The 21746-nt window shown below is 40.2% G+C and overlaps 1 protein-coding gene and 1 pseudogene across 6 annotated transcripts in view; one reads left to right on the forward strand and one right to left on the reverse strand.

The window, feature by feature from the left end:
- TBC1D1 (TBC1 domain family member 1) overlaps nucleotides 1-19767 on the reverse strand; it is a 318238-nt gene extending 298471 nt beyond the window's left edge. For 2 of the 6 annotated variants that reach the window (XM_069068580.1, XM_069068572.1), the window contains exon 1: nucleotides 18084-19767. The gene's annotated coding sequence lies outside the window, so the exon portion shown is untranslated. The remainder of the gene's footprint in view (nucleotides 1-18083) is intronic. The other 4 variants (XM_069068589.1, XM_069068597.1, XM_069068595.1 and 1 more) reach the window with 4 other exon arrangements.
- On the forward strand, nucleotides 14915-16406 carry LOC138150131 (cytochrome c oxidase subunit 5B, mitochondrial pseudogene; annotated as a pseudogene).
- Nucleotides 19768-21746: the final 1979 nt, after the last annotated feature.

Consider the following 21746-nt stretch of genomic DNA (forward strand, 5'->3'; position numbering starts at 1 on the left):
AGATATGGATTAGTAGTTGTTGGTGCTGGAAACCCTTTTTTTTTAGTGAAAGAAAAACAATACCTTCTGTGTGATCATTTTTCTTTTTAAAAAAATCTTCCCTTATCTCAATATTGTATATTGATCTCTAAGTTATTCTTTAATTGTGCTACCTTCTGGCCAGATTTCCTCTGTATGTATTTGGTCAGTAACAGTCACTGCATCTGACCTCATCTTAAGAGGAATTGCCACTTCCTCACCTTGTACACCAAGTAAAATTCCAAATGTGGTATTTCAACAGTTAACACAGATTAGAACATTACAGCAATGCCAACAGACCTGTACCATGTTGTGGCAATTTGTTTGCCTCCAATTTTCATCAATATACTGGCTCAACTTTATTTAACAGCAATATCTCTTCAGACTTTCTTTCTCCTTAACAGGGAGGTGACACAATCTCCTATCATCCTTTTCTACAGTATTTTGCAAGTAAGTTTATACCCTGATGTTGCCCTTGGTTACCATGTCTCTCTGCTTGGCTATGAGAGTAAGACTTTTCTAGCTGACAATTTCTGGGATCTCTCAACTTTCTTACTATGAAAACTTTTAAATTATTAAACTTCTCTAGGAAGCTTCTATACAAAGTTCAGGTTGATATTTCATCATGGTGTGGTGATGATCCAGTGAGGATCTATCATGCTAGAAAGGCTTTGCATATGATTGTGGGAACATAAAAAGTCTGTTTTCTGAAGACTCATCTAGCTAAGTATGGAGGACCATTACCAGAAGGTTAACCATTTGATTAAATTTTTGACCATGGTAACCAACAAAACAAAGAAAAATACAAAATGGTCTCTTGTCATGTGCATCCCTCTTCCGTTTCTGCAGCAGCAGAGACAAGAGTCGCAAAAAACATAGCAGATGGTGCTAAGAATTACACAATTTTTAGACTCTCTATCAACTTTAATTTGGCAATTAACATTCTAAATGTAAAATCTTTGTCCAAGGACCAATAAGTCCTCCTAGAAGAACTGAATCATATCAGTTTTGACACTTTATGAAAAGAAAAACAAAAAGTTAAATGGAAAGAAGATTTGGAAAGGCAAAGAAAAGAGTAGGCAGAATTGGCTTTATCATATGCCCAAAGGCAACAGAAAATATTTTCACAAGACATTTGGTCAACATGCACTGTAGTATTTATTGTAAATATCTATCTATCTATCTATCCACATATACATATCTATGTTATATATTATATAATATAATGTGATCTTATATACACACACATACACACACACACACACAAACACCCCACTAGTAAAATAATTGCAGCTTACACAATAACATGGGTTTAAGAAGTAAGAAGTAAATAGAGAAATTTTATGAAGAACTTGACAATACTTTCCAAATTAAATCAACATACACATTGACACTTTGTAATTTCAATTGAAAAGGTGTGAATAGGTGAGAACTATATAGAAAATATCAAAACTATTTGATACTGGTAAAAACAAAAAAGTCAATCACTGGGACAAATTAGGTACACAATAAATGGGAACAAATGCACATGGCAGCACAGTGCTCAATAAACCCAAAGAATCCTAACTACCTGGGCAAGGACTTAGTAATCAATTAGTCCCAATAACTGGAAAACTAGAAAGCATCCTGGGAGAAACTGAATTTAGAATGACATCTCACATAGCGTACCACAACTGGCTCCAAATGGATATATGACTTAAATACAACAGGTTACCTCACAAACAAATTGAAGGAGTAAGGAAAGAAATATATATCACAATTATAGACAGAGTAAGAGTTCATGATGAACAAGGGATAGATAAGACCATAGAAGATAAAATGGATAATTTTAATTACTTAAAGTTAATAAGTTTTTGCACAAAAAATTAATTTTCGTTAAAATTAGGAAACAGCTGAGGGGGAAAACTTTGCAGCAAATATCTCTGATGAATATCTGATATTCAAGATATATAACAAAGTGATTCAAATATGTGACAGTCATTCCCCAGGGAAGTAGTCAAAGGATATAAAAAAGCATTTCTCAAAGGAAGAATTCTAAGCTATTACTAACAAAGGGGAAAATGCTACAAATCACAACTAGAAAAATGCAAATTAAAGCAACACTGTGAGATTCCAACTGATCAGGATGGCAAAGATGACAAAAAGCAGAAAATGTCAGTGGTAGAAGAGGCTATGCTGGTAGAGCTATGAACTGATCCAGCTCTTCTGGAAAACAATCTGGAGCTACTCTGAAGAAGTCACTCAGCTGCGCATACCCTGTGCCCCAGAAATACTAGGCCTATGTCCCAAAGAGATAAAAGAAAGAGGAAAAAATCCTATATGTACAGCAGCTCCTCTTGTAGCAAAATTGGAAGCAAATGCAGCCAAGAAAGAAAGAAGAGAGTTGGGAAACAGTCTTATAGTAAGTATCTCTGCTAAAGGCCTCATTTCTCAAATCATACAACATACAAGTTACCTCACAAACAAATTAGAGGAGTAAGGAAGGAAATTGATTCAAATTTATAGGAACATAAGACACTTCCCAATTGAGACATGGTCAAAGGATATGAAGTTTTCAGATTAAAGAATCAAAGTTATCTATGGTCATGTGAAAAAAATGCTCTAAATCATTATTGATTAGAGAAATGCAAATTAAAACAACTCTGAGGTACTACCTCACACCTAATCACATTAGCTAATGAGACAGAAAAGGAAAATGATAAAATGTTGGAGAAGATGTGGGAAAATTGGGACGTTGCTACATTGCTGGTGGAGTTGTGAACTGATTCAACCACTCTGGAGAGCTATTTGGAACTATGCCCAAAGGGCTATAAAACTGAGGTTCAGCAATGCCCCAGCAATATCCCAAAGAGATTAAAAAAAAAACCACAGGGGGGAGGAAGAGAACAGCCTATTTGTGCAATAATATTTCTAGCAACTCTTTTCATGATAGCAAAGAAACCGAGATGATACCCATCAAGCGGGGAATAGCTGAACAAGTTATGGTATATGATTGTAATGGAATATTTCTGTACTATAAGAAATGATGAGCAGGTTGATTTCAGAAAAAGCTGAAAGACATATATGAACTGATCAAAGAGCAGAATCAGGAGAACATTGTACAGAGTAACAGCAATATTGTATGGTGATTAGCTATGAATGACTGAACTATCCTGAGTAATACAATGATCCAAGACAATTCCAAAGGATTCATGATGAAAAATGCTATCCACCTCCAAAGAAAGAACTGATGGATTCTGAATGTAGATCAAAGAATATTATTTTTCACCTCCCATATTTTTTCATGTTTTTTCCCCTTTGAGTCTGTCTTCTTTTATAAAATGATTAATATGGTAATATGTTTCACATGATTGAACACATGTATAACCCATGTCAAATTGCTTACTGTCTCAAGGAAGGGAGAGGTCAAGGGGGGGAGAGAGAAAATTTGAAACTCAAAAATTTGTGAATGTTAAACATTGTCTCTACATTAAATTAAATATTATTATTTAAACACCTGGAAGCAAAGGGAGTCTCTATCATTTGGAAATGGTTGAACAAATGATTGTATACATATGTAATGGAAAATTATTGCCCCAGAAGAAAGTATTAAAGAGAAAGTTTCTGAGAATTATATGAATGGATACAAAGTAAAATGACAACCAGCAGAAAAATTTATACAATAACAGTCATGTCATAAACAAAATTAATTTTTAAAGACTTAAGAATTATCTGTTAATTCAATGACCAATTATATCTCTACAGAATATATGATGAAACAACCTTTCCAGTTCTTGAGAGAGGTGATTTACAAAATATAGAGTAACACTTACATTTTTGTACATGGCTGGGGTATAGATTTATTTTCCTTGACAATGCTTATTTTTTTTTTTTAAAGCAATCAGGGTTAAGTAACTTGCTCAAGATTACACAGCCAGGTGTTTCTGGGTGGGTGCTAAGTGTCCGAGCCCGGGATTCGATCTCCGGGTCTTCTCAACACTGGAGCCGGTGCTCTTACTTGCTATGCTACCTGGCCACCCCGACAATGCTTATTTCTTACAAGGGTTTTGTTTCCCTTTTTCAATTGGGGGCAGGATTTTTGGTTTGGTTGATTTGTTTGTTTCTTTGTTTTTATGAGGGAGAAAAAGGGATCAGCAGTAATACTGCTTAAAAAAAGAAAAGAAAAAAATAGGGCAACTAAGTTATTTTTTTAAATGCACAAATTAGAACAAAAGGAATAGACAGTGACAAGCAGGACACCTTATTATACACTTAAAAAAATGTCTTAAGTAGAGATTCGTGATTTCACATGTAATCGCCTTTTTCTGTTTTGTTTTGTATGTAGAAATGCTTGTTTTTGAGAATTTTTTCAGGTGAAGAATAATTTTTTTTTTGTAGGGAGAAGGCAGGGCAATTGGGGTTAAGTGACTTGTCGAAAGGTCACACAGCTAGTAAGTGTTAAGTATCTGAGGCCAGATTTGAACTCAGGTCCTCCTGACTCCAGAACCAGTGTTCTATTCACTGCTCCACCTAGTTGTCCCTCAGTTGCTAAAACAAGGAGAAAAAAAGGAATTAAAAAAAATCTTAGGAAGTATTATACCTAAGCACCAAGCAAAGAAAGTTGCCAGCCAGAGGCAATACTAATTTAGAATATAAATTTGTTTGTAAAATCTTACAAAAAAGGATAATGGAAAATTATAAGCAGTTTTACCTCATAAAACAAAGAGAAGCAGTGAAGGGTAAAATCAATTTAAAGAAAGCTTGGCAAGAGCTCCAGCCAAGTAAAGTCATCTCAAAGACATGTGAGGATGAAATGAGGGGAACAACACAGAAGAAAATGGAAAAGATCAACAAAGATTTTTATAATAAATGCTTTTTACCATTGAGGACCAGAGGGCCACCACACTGGTAGAGGCAGAAATGGTCCTAAGGAGATCACAAACATCACCTGCTTTCTCATTTTATTAAACCCTTCAGAGACTCATTTAAACACCTATTCAGGGCATCCTTAATGAAGATACTAGTGGGGATCAGACAGGTTTTCACAAGCAATATTCTATAAAGGACTGCAAGTTTACCATTATGGAACTGACCAAAAGATGGAAATACTAAAAGAAACCACTTTGCTGATGGTTGATTATGAAGAGCCTTTGATGGCAGTAGAGGAAAATGCTACCTTAAAAGCTCCCTTCCAATAAGATATCGCCCAGACTCGCATCAAAATTCTTTCAGCTTTGGAAAAACAAGAAATAGTCTTATTCAGTGGTGCACCAATCACAAAAATCCGGTAGTCTAAAATAAGAAAGTGAATGCTTGCCAACATGGTTCCTTACTATGATGGGAGGGAGGAAAGAGAACAAGAATTACCTAAACAACTATGATGTCCTAAGAACTATACTGAGTACTTTCCAAATCTTGTTTGATCCTTACCACCACCCTGTGAGTCAGGGGCTATTGCTGTCCCCATTTTACAGTTGAGGAAACTGAGGAAAATAGAGATTAAGTGACTTGCCCAAGGCCATACATCTAGTAAATATATGAGGCCAGCTTCAAATTCATCTTTCTTTTCTCCAGGGCCACTGCCCCTCCTAACTGCCCCTGGCAGAGATCCAATACATAGTCTAGGTTAATGAGAAATTCCATGTGGGAAGTGAGGTCTTCCAGATGCTGCTGTTTGCAGATGACATTATATTGGTTGCATTATGTCCTGGAATATTGCAGAACCTCCTGGAAGACATCTAAAACCACTCAAAAGAGTTTAAAAAATCAAGTGGGCAAAGAACATCTATTACCAATATTATTAGATGTAGTTGGATGAAAAATGACTAGAGTTATCCATCAATATATCTCAATCAGACAGTACCAAGAATAAGTTGGGCCTAAAAATTAAACAGGAGGAAAGCAAGTTACACTGTCTTTAGGAAATTGTAGAGCTCTTTTAATGTTCCCAAACTTCCCTGGGAAACAAAGATCCATCTTTTTAAGACCAGTATCCCTCCATTGTGGTTGCATGACTGCAAGCTATGAAACACAACAGTCTGTGAAATTCTTATCACACAGAGAGCAATGAAGAAACTTGTGGTAAGTGTGAGCAAGATATGCCCAATGAGAACTTCGAAGAAGAAAAATGTATCACCAGGGAAATAATGCCAGGAAAAAATGAAGAAACCCAGGCAGCTGATTCTCAAATGTCTACTGTACTATGTCTGTAGTTCGTTATTTCTTTTATGATAGAGCCAATTTCTTTTTTATCATGGATAATGCTTACCATGTTTAGCATCTTCTGAGTTTCTATTTGGCACAGTGCCCAGCACATGGTAGACACTTAATAAATGTCTGTTGAATTGAATTGGGGAAGTTATCTATGATATGGAAGTGTGAAGCATCTTAACAATCTACAAGCTTTTGGCTCCTTTTGCTTCTAGATCCCAAAACATGTCTTCCAATGTAGATTTTGCCTACCACTTCTGTGTCTGTCATTGAATGGACATCACGAAAGATCAAAGTATACATACTGATTTATTTAGATAGATATTATCAAATTCTTTAGAGAAGTTCTTTATTTCTTCATCCTTTATCATGGATGTTGACACATAAACACAATGATATTCATAATGACTTGTTTATTTACCCTCATCATGATCATTACAAAATGAGGTGACCAAGTGTCCCATGAAATGATGTTTCCTGTTGCCTTTGGGGACTCGGTAAAACCAGCTCCTCCAATTCCTTTATCTGAATTTCTGAGAATTTGCAAGCTGTCCTTTCATCTGGAAGAGGCTACTTTATGTCTTCTGGCTTAATTAATACTGAGAATGACAAGGAGAATTTGGTGCAGTTCCTCCAATGGCATGCCAACTGACTGGATGTTAGACAAAAACTGCAGTTAAGTGTACCAACAATCAAATAGATATTTGTGGGTAATCCCAACAAAGTCTTAGCATCTTTTCTGCCAATCTGCCAGCATCACTATAGAACAAGATGGTGCTACAATGGACCGGGGTCTCTGTTGAATTTTTGTCTGTTTTTGATTCACCATGGCCAAAATAATGCCTCATCCAGCAACTGAGTTCCTGGTAATGAGCATCTCCATACTCATACTGAGCTGATTCTCTGCTGATGCTGGCACCCATGTTCAAAGCTTTTCTAGCTAGACACAACCTGCCTGAACTTCAACTCTGTGAACATTGGCTCAGGGTCATCTCTTCTCTAAAACACCAGAGCAGCAAGCTTTCTGGAGTCTTGGAAACAATGACTAATGAAAAAAAAACACAAATAACACCCACAGAAAGACACTGTGAAGGCTGCAGAGCTAAGAAATAATCACTACAGGCATTTTTTTTAAAGAGTGAGATGCTGTCCACATAAATAGCTTACTTAAAAAAATGTATTTGGTGTTGACCTATCAGTTGCAGCCCTATCCACAGCAAAGTATCACGCTGATATTCTAACAAGCCCTTTCTCAATCACAAAGAAAAGATAAAAGCTGGAGGTTTTTAAAACTTTTAAACAAAATATTGGCTTTCAGCTAACTGGGTTTAGCCCAGTTCCTATAAGTCCAAACTCATTGTTCCAGAGGTTGCTCCATTCTCTTGCAGAAGGATTACTTCCCTGCTTTCACAGGTAGCACCAAGGTTTAGCACTTTGATGTTGCTCTGTGTCTCTGAGTAGATGAACTATGCTTTTTTCCCTTGCTGTGGAACACACTCGCACACACGTGCGCGCGCACACACACACACACACACACACACACACACCAATTTCTTCTGAGTCATCATTTCAATCTAAATCTTAAATAGAAATTAGAAAATTTATAAGGAGGAAAGAATAAACTTCTCTTCTCATTTTCCTTCTAGGACAGCATAGTATTCTTTAACCCTCTTGCTCAGTCTCAGAAAATACCTTCCCCAATCTTTAGAGATCTGATTCCTGCTTCCTGTCCTTACACTAACCATCCCATGACCAGATGCCACATTTGTTCCTTGGCCATTTGATCCATCTACTCTAGCCAGTTGACATCCTCAGGTCTCTTCTGCCAGTTATACACTAGTCACAAAATTCAGTGGTGTGTCCCTCTGGTAAGCTGGAGGGAGAATTATGTTTCTACACCTTGAGTCTCTGAGTATCTACAAATCTCTCTGCTCAAATCAGCCCAAAGCAAAACCTCTTTTTGGTTCCTTATAATTTCTAGTTTGTGCAAAGATCAGGTTTAAATCTAACTCTAGCTGTCCAATTTATTATATTCGATGAAACCAGCTGTACCTTAGTATTTCACCTCAAGCAGTATTTTCACAGAAGTAATTAGAGGGTAAAAATCTCACCCTGAGGTCAGGAAAACTGAGATTCAAGTTCAACCTCTGACACATAATGGATGTGTACTTAATTCCTCAGTGCCCCAAGCAACTCTGTAAGACTCTAAATTGTAGAGCATGTGTTGATCTATGTCGTTGGAGGGAACCCCTTCAATCAGAGTTGCTTATACTAAAGAAATCAAATGTAAGGGGTAGAAATCTATCTGCCCCACCTTTCTCTTTAATTAATGTAACCATTAAAGGCCCAGACATTCAATGGAAGTTTTTACAGAATTGATCATTGGACAAGATAGGTTTTAACATATAAATGAGATTCTGGATGCAGCAAGACAGAGAGTCACCCAAGATTCAGGAAGTGTGACCCTCTATGTAAGAGAGAGGTGCTCATGATGAACTCAAGTAAAGAACAGAGTTCTCTAAGCTCAGCCATGTGGCCTACCCAGCAAATATACTACCAGAGATATACTTAAGGAGAGATGGATGAGAACTCTAGGAAGGGAGAAAGTATTTTTAATACCATGAGTTGCTACCCCCACAGCCATATATATCCTCCATATCTGTGCCTCTATACCACTATATTATAAGTTGACCCTATTTTGATTGGAAATTGAAATTTGAAAAATTGAAAATTGAAAATTGACCCTATTCTTCCCATGAATGTGATGAGTATTTTTATAAGAATCTGCACCATGCTTTGGGGGTAATGTTTTGTATTAAATATTCTTTATGCTATCTTACTAATGAAGTCTAAAGGGCAAGTAGATTGTGCCATAGTGGAGTCAGGAAGACTCATCTTCATGACTTCTAATTTGGCCTTAGACAACTGTGTGATCTAAGCAAGTCACTTAACCCTGTTTGCCTCAATTCTTCATCTATAAAATGAACTGGAGAGAGAAATGGTAAAACCACTCCAGTATTTTTACCAAGAAAACCCCAAATAGGATGACAAAGAGTTGGACACAACTGAAAAACAACTCAACAACAAAAAATGAAGTCTAGGTCTAAGGGCTGACTATTAATGGGAAGTATACCAATGGAGGCTTGGGAGCTACAAGGTTAGAAGAATACCCCACAGTTATAGTAGCTGTGGCCTCTCTGAGGGACTCCAGGGCTGTGGGGGAGTCACCTAGGGATGGCACTACACACAGGTAAGGTCCACTACCAATGGAAGCCAGCAGATAGCCTTACAGAGATGATGTAATACAGCATAATGGTATATTCTACTTAATAAGCACTAGAAAGCATCCAGTACAAGACCCTCATTTATAGATGAGGAAACAAAGTCCCAGAAAGGTTAAAAGTACAAAAGGTAGCAAGTTAGTGAAGCCAGAACTAGAACTCAGGTCTTCTAACTCCAGATTCATTCCTCTCTCCTCCATGCTGCTTCATGTCCTCATCTGCTCAAAAAAAAAAGGGGTCGCACTTGAAGCTCTTTAAAGTCCCTTTCAGTTTTACAATACTACGACCTTAAATTTTTTCTTTTTTTTGAAAGAAATTGGGGTTAAGTAACTTGCTCAAGGTTACATTGCCAGTTATTTTGTGTGGGTGCTAAGTATATGAGGCCGGAACCGATCCCGGGTCTCCCGACTCCAGGGCCAGTGCTCTTACAGCCTTAAATTTCTACAAGCACAGTATGAACTAGGGATCCTCATTTTTTTTTTTTGTTTTTGTGAGGAAATACTCTGCTTCTGATGAGGACAAAGGAGTGGAAGTGCTGACCAGGAAATACGAAGGGCAGTGGTGGCTGGGTGGAATGCCAAGAGGGAGGCCTGCCAACAAATCTGAAGGAGTATTTGGGATCATGCCAATAACTACTGACATTTCAACCTGTGGATTTCCAGTCATACCTGGCTTCTTGCCAGAAATGTCTGTGTGTCAAGTCCCTGAAGGCCATGTCCTCTCCTTCACAGGCATCTGAAATGCTAGTAAGGCCGGGGCTCTGCATCCTATCCTAGGGCAAAAGACCATGGGAATGACTCCTGACAGCCTCAGACTTCTGGTTCATTAAATAAAATCAAGTCAAGTCAAGTCAGCAAGCATTTATTTAGAACTAAACCCTAGAGTAGGAATAAGGAACTTGCAGCCTCCTGGTCCTCAGGGCTGCACTTGAGGACTTAGAGGGCCATATCTGATTCCGTACCCCTGCCCTAGAGAGTTAAAAAAAAAAAAAAGAAACCTGGTGAAAACTGTCCATATGACAATGAAGGAGACAACACACAAATTATGCACCAATGATACACATAGGATAAACTGAGAGAAACACTCCTTGCAGAAAGCAGTATTTTAGCAGAGACTTGAAGAAAGCCATGGAAGCTAGTAAGCAGAGACAAGGATGGGAAGAATTTCAGGCATGGGGGATTGCCAGTGAAAAAACAGAGAGTCAGGGGATTGAGTGTCTTGTTCGAGGAACATCAAGGATGCCAGTGTCATTGGATCATAGAATATGGGGAAGACAGTAAGATATAATAAGATTGGAAAGGGAGGAAGGGGCCAAGTTATAAAGGGCTTTAAAAGCCAGAGGATTTTATATTTGGTTACTGGGGGTATTTAGTAATACTGAGTTGATGGAATAGGTTTATATGTCCAGACCTGATCTTTAGACAGATCACTCTGATAGCTGATTGGATATGGTTGGTGAGGGGTTGAGAGAATGGAGTTGAGGATGACATCTAGTTTTGGAGCTTGGGTGATTTGGATGATTATGGTGAGTGCCTTGAACAGCAGAAGTGTGGAAGAAGGGAAGGTTTAGGGGGAAAGATAATGAACTCACATTTGAACTTTTTTTTTTTAAAAGATGTCTACATACAGTTCAAGATGTCTAATAGGCAGTTGGAAATGTCAGACTGAAGGTTAAGGCTGGATAAGTAGATGTGAGAATCATCTGCAATGAGTTAATAATTGAATCCAAAGGAGCTGGTGAGATCACTAAACGACACTTTCCAGTCATTCTGAAAGTGTTTCATTAAGCACCTACTCTGTGCTGGAGGTGAAAATGCAAAGAATGAAAGAATCTGTATGCTGCAGAAGGTTACCTTTTCATTCCTACACTAGTTGCCTGCTCTTTATACCAGAAGCATGGGGGCTACTGGAAACCGAAATGTTCATACAATCTTGTTTGTTCAGATTTCTGTTTAATTTACAAGCTAGCTTCTCAAAAATATTTCAGTGATGTATACTGCTTTTTAAACCACCAAACTTTCACAAGAAAGAAAATTTTCCATCTCCTTCACTAGGTCAGAGTGCTTGTTACCTTGTAATCAATTGTCCTCTGCACTAAAAAGTCTCAATGTGTCCATATATTTGAGGGATACCTAGTCTTTCCCCCATCTCCAAATGTAAAGTTTTTCTTTTGCCCCTCTCCCAAGTAGGCAGATAGTCCATCACTTGGGATTGCGCAGGATTTTGTTATCTCAAATTGTGCCTCATTCCAGTCAGATTTATGCATGAAATTTTAGACTGCTTTGGAAGTTTGGATATGCATTTCCTTTGACAAGTAATTTTTCTTTGACCATAAATAAAAAGTAGTATGTGCTGCTCAACAGGCCCATGCTGTTTTTCAGGAAAGAAAAAAAAAAATCTGTTAAAAGTAACTACCTCAGGGGCAGCCAGGTGGTACAGTGAGTAAGAGCTCAGCATCGGGAGACCCTGGATTGGTTCCGGCCTCAGATACTTGGCACCCACATAAAATAACTGGCTGTGTAACCTTGAGCAAGTTACTTAACCCCAATTGCTTAAAAAAAAAAAAAGTAACTACCTCTTATTTCCTGACAAAGCTATTGAGTATTTGCCAAATTCCACATAACTTCATTCAAATGCTAATCTAGACTCTCATACAGGTCAAAATAAGAAAAGGTTCTTTCCTCATCCCCTTCTTTTCTCTCTCTACGTTTTCTCTGATTTGGTGAGCTCATCAGCTCCTTTGGGCTGAATGATCACCTCTATGATCTTCAGATCTATAAATGCAGCCCTAGTCTCTCTCCTTAGACTCCAAATATCAACAGCTTAGTAGGCATTTTGAATTATATGGTCCATAGGCATCTCAAATTCAACATGCCCAAGATAGGATGCTTATTATCTTTCTCTATGCCCCCCCAAACAAATATTCTTCCCAACCTCCCTATTTTTGTCCAGGGTACCATCATACTTCTAGTTACCCATGTCTATAAATCAGCATCATCCTACTCTTACTCAATTCATTTAGTTGCCAAATCTTGTCTCTTTTTTCCTGACAGTATCTCTCCAATATGTCCCTTTTCTCCACTCAAAAAACTGCCACTCTAGTCTAGTAGTCAACTCTGACCTGATCTACTCCAACGGCTTCCTAATTGACCTCCCTACCTCCCCACTCCAATCCATTTTCCACAAATCATCAGTCCCACCCCACACTTACACTCCAGTGCTTCCCTGTTTCCACTAGGATCAAATATAAATTCATCCATTTATCATTTAAGACCCTTTACAACCTGGCCCCATCCTGGCCTCACCCTTCCAGCCTTATTACACATTACTCCTTTTTCTTTACTCTGTTATCCAGCCATACTGTTCTTCTGCAGATTTCTTTTTTTTTTCCTTCTTTTTTGGAGGGCAATTGGGGTTAAGTGACTTGCCCAAAGTCACACGGATAGTAAGTGTGCTAAGTGTCTGAGGCCGCATTTGAACTCAGGTCCTCCTGACTTCAGGGCCAGTGCTGTATTCACTGTGCCACCTAGCTGCCCCTCTTCTGTAGATTTCTTATACGCAACACTCCTTCCTCCTTGAATCTGCACTGGCTGTCCTATATACCTAGAATATTTTCTTTCCTCACTTTCACCTTGTGTAATCCCTGAGAGATTCAACTCAAGTGTAACCTTATTCATGAGCACTTTCCTGGTTCCCTAGTTGCTAGTGCTTCTTGGCCTACCCTTCACTCCCCTGGCCCAGGGTACCTTGGATCTGTTCAGTACATACCTATAGATGTACAAGTTGTCTCCCTCTTTAGAATGTAAATTCCCTGAGGGCAAGTATTGGTTAACTTTGGTCTTTGCATTCCCAATGCCTAGCAAAGTAACTGGCATATAGCAAGTGTTTAATAAATGCTTTTTGATTGATTCGTTTTTTGAAATCTTGCCCTTGAATTTAGGAACCTTCGAAATGGAAACTTGGGCTTTGAAATGTCATGGCAGCTGGAAAGTACAAACTTTCATGGATTCCAAAACATGCTTTAAAGAATAAACAAGTAACTTCTTTGGGAAGATGTGTGCCAGATTTAAAGGGGAACCTAAATAAGGCAACATGATAGAATGGACAGAGGACTGCAGGTGATGTCAGGGGACCAGCCATGTGCTCCTATCAGCTGTGTGACTTTGGACAAGTTGTTTCATGTTTCTAGCCCTTTATTTCTTCATCAGAAAGATGAGGAGGTTGGACTAAATGACCTATCAGGCCCTCTTACTGCTATTATTATGATCAAGGAGCAGTATCTTAGCCATTTGCATCTGAGTAGCTCCCTACTGAAAGCCCAAATGATCTCTGCCTAGAGAGGTAATGTGGCACAATGGAGAGTGCTGTACTTAAGAGTCCAGAAAGGCCTGGATATGCATCCTGCCTCAGATACCTGCTGTGTAAATCTAGGAATCTCTTACTCTCTGAACCTCAGTTTCCCCATCTGTGAAATAGGGATTATAAATAATAGCACTTCCCTCACATTTTGAGGAAGATCAAATGAGATAATATATGTGCAGTACTTTGCAAACTTTAAATATACTATATATATGTGAGCTATGATTATTATTGTCATATTGGAGAATTATGGCCTCCCTACCCTTCCCCTGTATATTAAACAAAGGCAGTTAAACTTGTGGCAGCTAGGTAGCTTGGTGGATGGAGCACTAGGCCTGGACTCAGCAAGAGACCTGAGTTCAAATCTAGCCTCAGACACTTACTAGCTATATGACCCTGCACAAGACACAACCTGTTTGCCTTAATCCAACGGCAAATCATTCCAGTATCTTTGCAAAGAAAACCCTATGGTTTGACTCTAAGCCTAGTACTATGGCCCACAGAGTCATGAAGAATCAACCAGAAAAACAAGAAGCTTAAGTCATAAAGACCTGTTAATATGCAGAATCTACTTCTCTATGTTTTTCATGGCCACTGACTGACAAGAAGGAAAAGTAAGGAAACATGACCAAGTATTGGTCTAAACAAGACACTCGCTCTGAGAGGTTCAAGGAGGAAGGGACAGAGGCATCAATGGTCGGGAAAACTTTTTTCAAGCTAATAAATGGATAATTTCTATGTTGGGGTCATTCAGACATCTAAAAGACCAGGGGAGAAGTGAAGCTTCCAAGAATGTTAGGAAATTTGGGACTGAATTACTGTGAAGAAGAAAGATGTCCACAGCAATTAGGTGCACAACAGGACTTTTCGCGTTCCTTTGAGATTTTTCCTACCTCCTTTTTCTACCTTCAACATACAGGGGAATTAGCTAGGAAAGAAAAAAAGGCATATAATGATTTGACAATAAGAGCTTTAAAACTCACATGTATGTTTTAAAACATGTCACCTCATTTGATTTTCACAGCACTACGAGGTAGAGGTTTTATTGTCCCTATTTCACAGATTAGGAAACTAAGGAGCTGAGAATGTAAGTGATTTACCTACGGTCACACAGCTAGAGAAGAATCTGAGGCAGGATATGAACCCAAGGTCTTCCTGACTCTAAGCCTAGCACTCTTTTCTACTACACTACACTGCATCTCCAAGGAGGAGATAGACAATGGACCTAACAACCCTCTCCCACATATAAGAACCAGTATTCCAAATTCACTGGTGCTGTATGCTCAGTACATCACTGATGGATACTATAAAAAAAGAGAGGGTAAGGTTACGTGAAGGTTATAGCTCACAGCTGAATGGTCCAATACAGGGATATAACGCTGACCACATTAGGGGAATTTTAGCTTTTCTCTCTGAAGTGGTTTGCTAGGTGCTGAACATCAGGGTTAGAGAGGAAAGAAAGGTAATCTTTCAGTGTGATCCACTTCCTCCCCTGACCCTCTAGGGTATTATGACAGATATGGTAAAATATTTATTATAAAGGATACCAGAGGTGTAGCTAAAATCCAATTAAGTCACGCAATGCTTGGGACCTTGTGAAAGAAGGGAAACCCTAAGGTGCAATGGGGGTAGGGCGTTAGGTTTTAGGAGTTCCCCTTTGCAAATCTTAGAATCCTAGAATTTAAACTTTGACCTCTGATTTTTTAAAAAAAAATGTAATCAGGATAGTTGTCTCAGGCGCGATGGCTTCAAGGTTACTGCAGGGTGCCAGGGCAGTGGCCGTCCAGGCCTTGAGGGCCTGTGGCCCTGCTCGGGTGGCCGGCTGCTCGGTCTATGGAGACCGAAGGAGGTATCCCTTCTGATAAGGAGCAGGCTATTGGCTTGGAGAGAGAGATTATGATGGCCGAAAGGAATGATTTGGATCCATACAATATGCTAGCCCCAAAGGCTGCTCCAGGGACTAAGGAGGAGCCCAACCGCGTCCCTTCCATCACTGACAAGTGAATAGTGGGCTGTATCTGTGAAGAGGACAACAGTGCAGTCATCTGGTTTTGGCTTCACAAAGGTGAGACACAGCGTTGCCCTAACTGTGGAACCCATTACAAGCTGGTACCCCAACAGTTTAGCCAGTTAGCCCCTGAACTGGTTTACTGGAGATGTGCTATGTTTTCTTCCCTCCAATAAAAGACTAGCCATTTCCCTGGCACTCCCATAAAAAAAAAATGTCATCAGTTTGTAATTGACTGGGAAAAACCTCTATCATTTTTTAAATTTTACTTCGTCCCCTAGCTTAGGTCACAATCACATCTTTTGTCTCAGTTACGGAGCATTTTCAGATTATTTTATATTTCCAAAATGTGTCACTTCACAAAAATGTGTCACTTTCCATTCATATGATGACACAGAAACCTTTGGGGAGGCTTTACAACTCCTAGAATCATACACTGTTGATATCATTCATGCAGAACAGTCACACTACTCAAGCTCTGGTGTTACCTACAGGTGACAAACTGCTAGGTTGTTTTTTTTTAATTGTGCAGATCTCTTTTCTACTATGAATATATAATACAAAAATAAGCATATGACCTCTGATTCATTTTGAAAATGAGGAAATGAAATTACTTTGAAATTCAACTTGAAATAATTGTTAAAAATCTATTTTTAAATGTAGGCCAGTGGAACAAACCACATCAGAAATACCCAGAAACAAATGAATACAATAGCCCAGTACTTAATAAACTTAATAGAACACAAACTACTATGGAATGACTCTCTAGTCAAACAAGAATTTCTGAGGAAATGAGGGAGCACTTTGACAGAAAATAATTTTAGACCAGCATATTATACCAGATATCATAATGAATAAGTAACCTAAACTTTAAAAGGTCACATCATTTTAAAGATGGAGAGAGACAGAAGCAAAGAGACAGAGAGAGAGAAGAATGGGGATAGGTTTGTTTCACAATTATGCAGAGAATGCATAATTGATCAAGGGATAGAGACCACAAAAGGTGAAATATGCAATTTTGATTATATAACATGTATTTTATGTGAATTCTTAGACTGGCATTCAAAGCCTTCAAAAAAATTGTTACTGCTACACTTGTACAATCTTATTTTATATTACTCATGTTAATTGTAAAAGAGAACAAAAAATACATAACCATTGTCAAATTTATATTAATTTTCATTTCTTCAACTGATTAAATATCAAATCTCAAAACCCAGGATCTTTACAAAGATCTTTCTCAGGTAACATGCAGGAAATTTTAAAGGGTGGGGAAAGCTCAGTTTCTTTGTGGTTCATTTAAATCAGGAAATTTGAGAAGTACTTAAAATTGTTCAGTAATGAATTGGGAATGTATCATCCCATTCAAACGCCTTTAAAAAATAATTCTTGTAGAGAATGAGATGTTTCACATTATCAACTACAGGAAAAACCTCCACTAGTGATACATATTGATACTTTCAATGGATCAAAAATATTGAGTCTTCAGATTTTTGTTGCAAGTTCAGTCACAAGTTGAGCAGGAAGAAGCTTTTAACAATTAAAACACAACGTTACATAGGAAGAACTCTGAAGATGAGGATAGTGATATGCACTTTGCTGGCTGCTCTTCGCTTGGCTGAGCAGGAGGAAAGTTCATTCCTTAACATTTCACTTTTAAAGGTTGGCTGGATTTTACTTGGCCCCCTCCCCCATTCTCAGTTTTTTAGCAATTGTAAAAACGTGATGCCGAGTAAGATATTTGGGAAGGTGGGGAGAGAGAAGGCAGACATGAATCTTAGAGTAGACAATACTGTGGCCAGCAACAGGGTAAGTTGAAACGAAGCAAAAATTGAGAAAGCATCAGGTAGGACCAGGGAGGGAAGAAGGGATAAAAGAGCGAGGAGGAGCCGCTGGCTGGATCGTTCGGTACGTGACAGTTTCGCTTTCATCAAAGTGGCCTGGGGCTGGGCAAGGCAGGCAGGCTGGCAGGAGCATCCGAAGGCGGCAAATTAACTTCCTGCTGCTCTGGAAGCCACTGGGAGCCGGAGAGCGAAACAACTGGGCTGGCCCATTCTGTTCACAGCTTTTTTCAAAAACCTCCCACCAAAGAGCTCTGGGGAAGGGGGCTGAGAGGTCAGGCTGTTCAGTGATAAAGGAGGGAAGGTCCAGGGGAGGAGGGGGTAGGAGAGAAGGCACAAGGGTTCCTGCGTAAATCCCCCCACCCCCAGCCCCGGGCTCCTGCCTACCTGCTGCCTTCCCCCGCGCGGCTCCGAGAGAGGAGCAGGACCAGAGCGGGGCAGGTTCGCAGCGACAGCCCCCGTGGACCAGCTCCAGACGAGAAGGGAGAAGAGGCGGGCTCGGGCTTTCTGTCCATCCTGCGGGGCAGGCTCCACTCCGCTCTCTGCGCAGAGGGGCCCGAGGGGGGCCCCTCTGCGTCCTCCTGCTCCTCTTACGATGCAATCAATTCCCTTGGCGGCGGCGGCGGCGGCAGCAGCAACAGCAGCAGCAGCAACAGGCACCCGTCTGTGAAGCAGTGGCAGCCGCCGGGCGGGGGCCCTGGGGAGGCGGAGGAAGAGGGAAGGGGAGGAGGAGGAAGAGGAGGGGGAGAGGGAGAGGGAGAGGGAGGAGATGTCTGTACAGAGCTCGCGTTTCCTCTTTGTAATGTGGAGAGCGCGGGGTAGCCGCGGCTTGAGTAGGGGAGGCAGGAAGGAGAGCAGAGAGATGCGCCCGGGCGGGGACGGCAGCAGCCCTGGTGGCCTCCGCCACTCTACCTTGTGACTTTTTCCCTGGCGGCAGGACGACGTCCCGGGCCCGTCACATGCAGGAAACAGCTGCTGCAGTGCGGGTCTGACGGGTGCATCGTTCGGCCTCTCCCTCGGCCAGCCCCGTCCTGGAGCACGGTGTCCCTGGGGCCCAGGAAGAGAGCGGTCTCTGGTTGGGCAAGAGGAGCTGAAAACTCTTAAGGTCGCCGAGGGCAGGTGGGAGTGGATTGACAGGGAAGGAGTGATGGAGAGAGAGTGGGCCGTTGCCGACCTACCCCTCCCGGAGAGCCACTTGCTTTTCCTCCATCGCGTTTCACCATCTCCTCTTCCCCACCCGGCCCCTAGCTTGCTGGCCCAGGGGAGGAGAGAACAGCATGCGGTGGGGAGATGGCCCTAGCCTGCGTTCTATCCAAGCAGCTGCCCGCCAGGATTGGAATCTGGGCCGTCGCGGGTTTGGGAGCGCGTGTGTGTATGTATGCACTTTGCTGACTCTCAGAGGGAGGTCTGATTGCACAGCCTGTACCCGGCCATCTATTTATAGCAGGTCAGACAAGAGCAGGGAGCAGTTATCAAGGCCTGGGCTGCACCCTCGTCCCTTCTCAGCAACTGTCATAACTATCAAGCTGTGGGATACAAGCTCTGTTCTTCCCCTTCCCAATCCAATTTCGTCTTTTCTGTACCACTCCTCCCCTCCCCCACCTACATGGAAAACGTGCCAGGCGGGGGAAAAGGGATTGAGGGGAAGGATCCGTACTGCCTTGTCCAAATGCACCTCCATCATCATCCAGAGACGTGTGAAGGGCCAAGTAAGAGGGGTCAAGCACTTCTCCCCCTCCCCAAAACAAAAACAAAAACACAACCCTAAATGTTCCTTCGGTCCTGAAACAGAGGCAGAAAACCTCTATCCTAGGGAATTTGGTAGAAAAAAAAGAAGCAACTAGAGACATCCAAAACGATCTTCAGAAATGCCCCCTTTCCCCTCTCAAAGTAGCAAATCTACATTGTCAGTCTCAGCCAAACTTCCCCCTCCCCCACCTCAGAATGACATCTTGACCATAAAATACATGTAACTGCAGAAAAGACACTAAGTAACTCTGTAAGCCTAGCCAAGTGACTTAAGTGCTACGTGTCTCGGTTTCCTACTCTGTAAAAGCGTAGAAATCCACAGCCCCCAAGGCCCCTTCCAACTCTTAATCAATTATAAGAACCCAGCAGATGGACTATATGGTTGAATTGGAGAAACTTGGGTCCTAGAATAAAAAAAATAAATAAATAAAAACCATATTCTTGGGGAAAATAGAAGTGAAAAATTAATGATAAGCTCAAAAGATAGATGAATTGGACTACAAAAAGAGAAAAGTAGGGGGTGGGGGCAGGGGGAAAACAGTACTTTCTCTTGGTTGCTAAGTGCAGCTATTGGCCTACTTGATCTGACCTAAGTTTATTTCACAGATTCAGGGGCCTGATTTTTCCAGCCTTGAACAAGAACAACATATCGGTGGCCATGGTGGTGGTGGTATTATCAGCTCCATGGCACATATCCAATAGGAAGTAGCACGTCTATATTTTCTGGGACACATAACCAAGCACAGAAGTGGATTTGTGATCTCATTAGTGTGGAAGTTTGCTTTCTACAAAGCAGATCACAGCCTGCCCATCCTGGGGGACTCTTGTCCAAAGCTTTCCTCACTTAGTCCTGACATCCCAGTAGAACACAGGGGCAGTTTGGTGGTTGTCCCTTGCACTGGACATGTGAATAGCCCATCTTCTTTTTCTGTCTTGTAGCACCTTGTTATATGCTGCACCTTGCTCACACTCACAATATATCTCTGTCCACTGCCTTGTGAGTGATTCTTGTGGCTACCCAACAGTACAAGTAGAATATTGGGTTTTTTTTAAATAAGCCTGTTTCTTTTTTTTTTATTTTTTGGTCTTTATTAATTTGTTTGTTTACTTTTAGTTTACAAGATTCAGTTCCACAATCCCTTGAGTTTCATATTTTCTCTCCCTCCCCCCCACCCCATGGCAGCATACAATCAAGTAGAGGATCTGCAAATACTTTCACATTAGACCTTAGTCAGGTTATAAAAAAAGGACTGTGTAGGATGGGATGAACAATGGGAAAGAGGAAACAAAACCAAACAAGAAAAAGAAAAAGATCAGGTAGTTTGCTTCAATCTGGATTCAAACTCACTTCTTTCTAGTTCTTTCTCTTGATGTAGACATCTCTCTTCATCATGAGTCTTTTGGGGTTGACTTATATCACTGCATTGCTGAGAAAAGTCCAGTCTATCAAAGTTGGTCATCACACATACGTTGTGTCAGTAATTGTGTACAAATTTCTCCTGTAAACCTGTGTTTCTTAAAGTTTGGTGTCATTAAAAGGGCTTTGCAATTTCCAGAAGGTAATCTAGCCTGCTCTTTTTCTCCTGTTTAATAGTCTGAATTCAACTCACTGTCCATTTGCAGTGTCAGTCTGACTATGTGCCATAATCAGTGGACATTTTCTATTTGGCTTTTCCTTTGTGTATATATAGGCCAAATTCTTTTTGAGTGGTTAAGGATCTCATCCAGAAGGTTGCAATATTCTGTGCAACCCATGAAATGACTCAGAAACAATTAAGCTTTATGTAGCACCGCAATTGATTAATAGATCATTAATAAGGGTCATTTTGAAAAGCACTGGTATGGATCATATTAAAAAAAAACTGTAAGAGAGTGGCTAACTCCTTTAAGAAACATACAGTTTTGCCAAAACAAAACCAAAAAACTTACAGTTGAGGTATAAATAAGATAAATACATATGAATATGACAGTCAACAGGTAAGTATAAGAGCTATAGAAGAAATTCAGGATATTGTCACCAGGAAATGCTTCTTGTCAAAGATAAGATTTGAACTAGAAATGGAAGGAGAGACAGGATATTCTAGATGGACATAGGTTAAGCAAAGGTAGAGAACTTGGAAAGTACAGGCTTATTGAAGGGAATGATGAATGATTTCAATCCATTATATTGGTCCACTGAGAATATATACTTTTGAAGACCAAAAAGAAGCACAGACATGCAGAACTGTGAAAGCTACAGGTTAAATTTATTCTTAAAAACCAAAGCTAGTCATACATAATAGAGATCTGCAGTATCATGTA

Source organism: Petaurus breviceps, unplaced genomic scaffold, assembly GCF_028583685.1.
Source record: "Petaurus breviceps papuanus isolate PSGF00001 unplaced genomic scaffold, PetGlider_PUasm1.0 140, whole genome shotgun sequence".
NCBI lineage: Eukaryota > Metazoa > Chordata > Mammalia > Diprotodontia > Petauridae > Petaurus > Petaurus breviceps.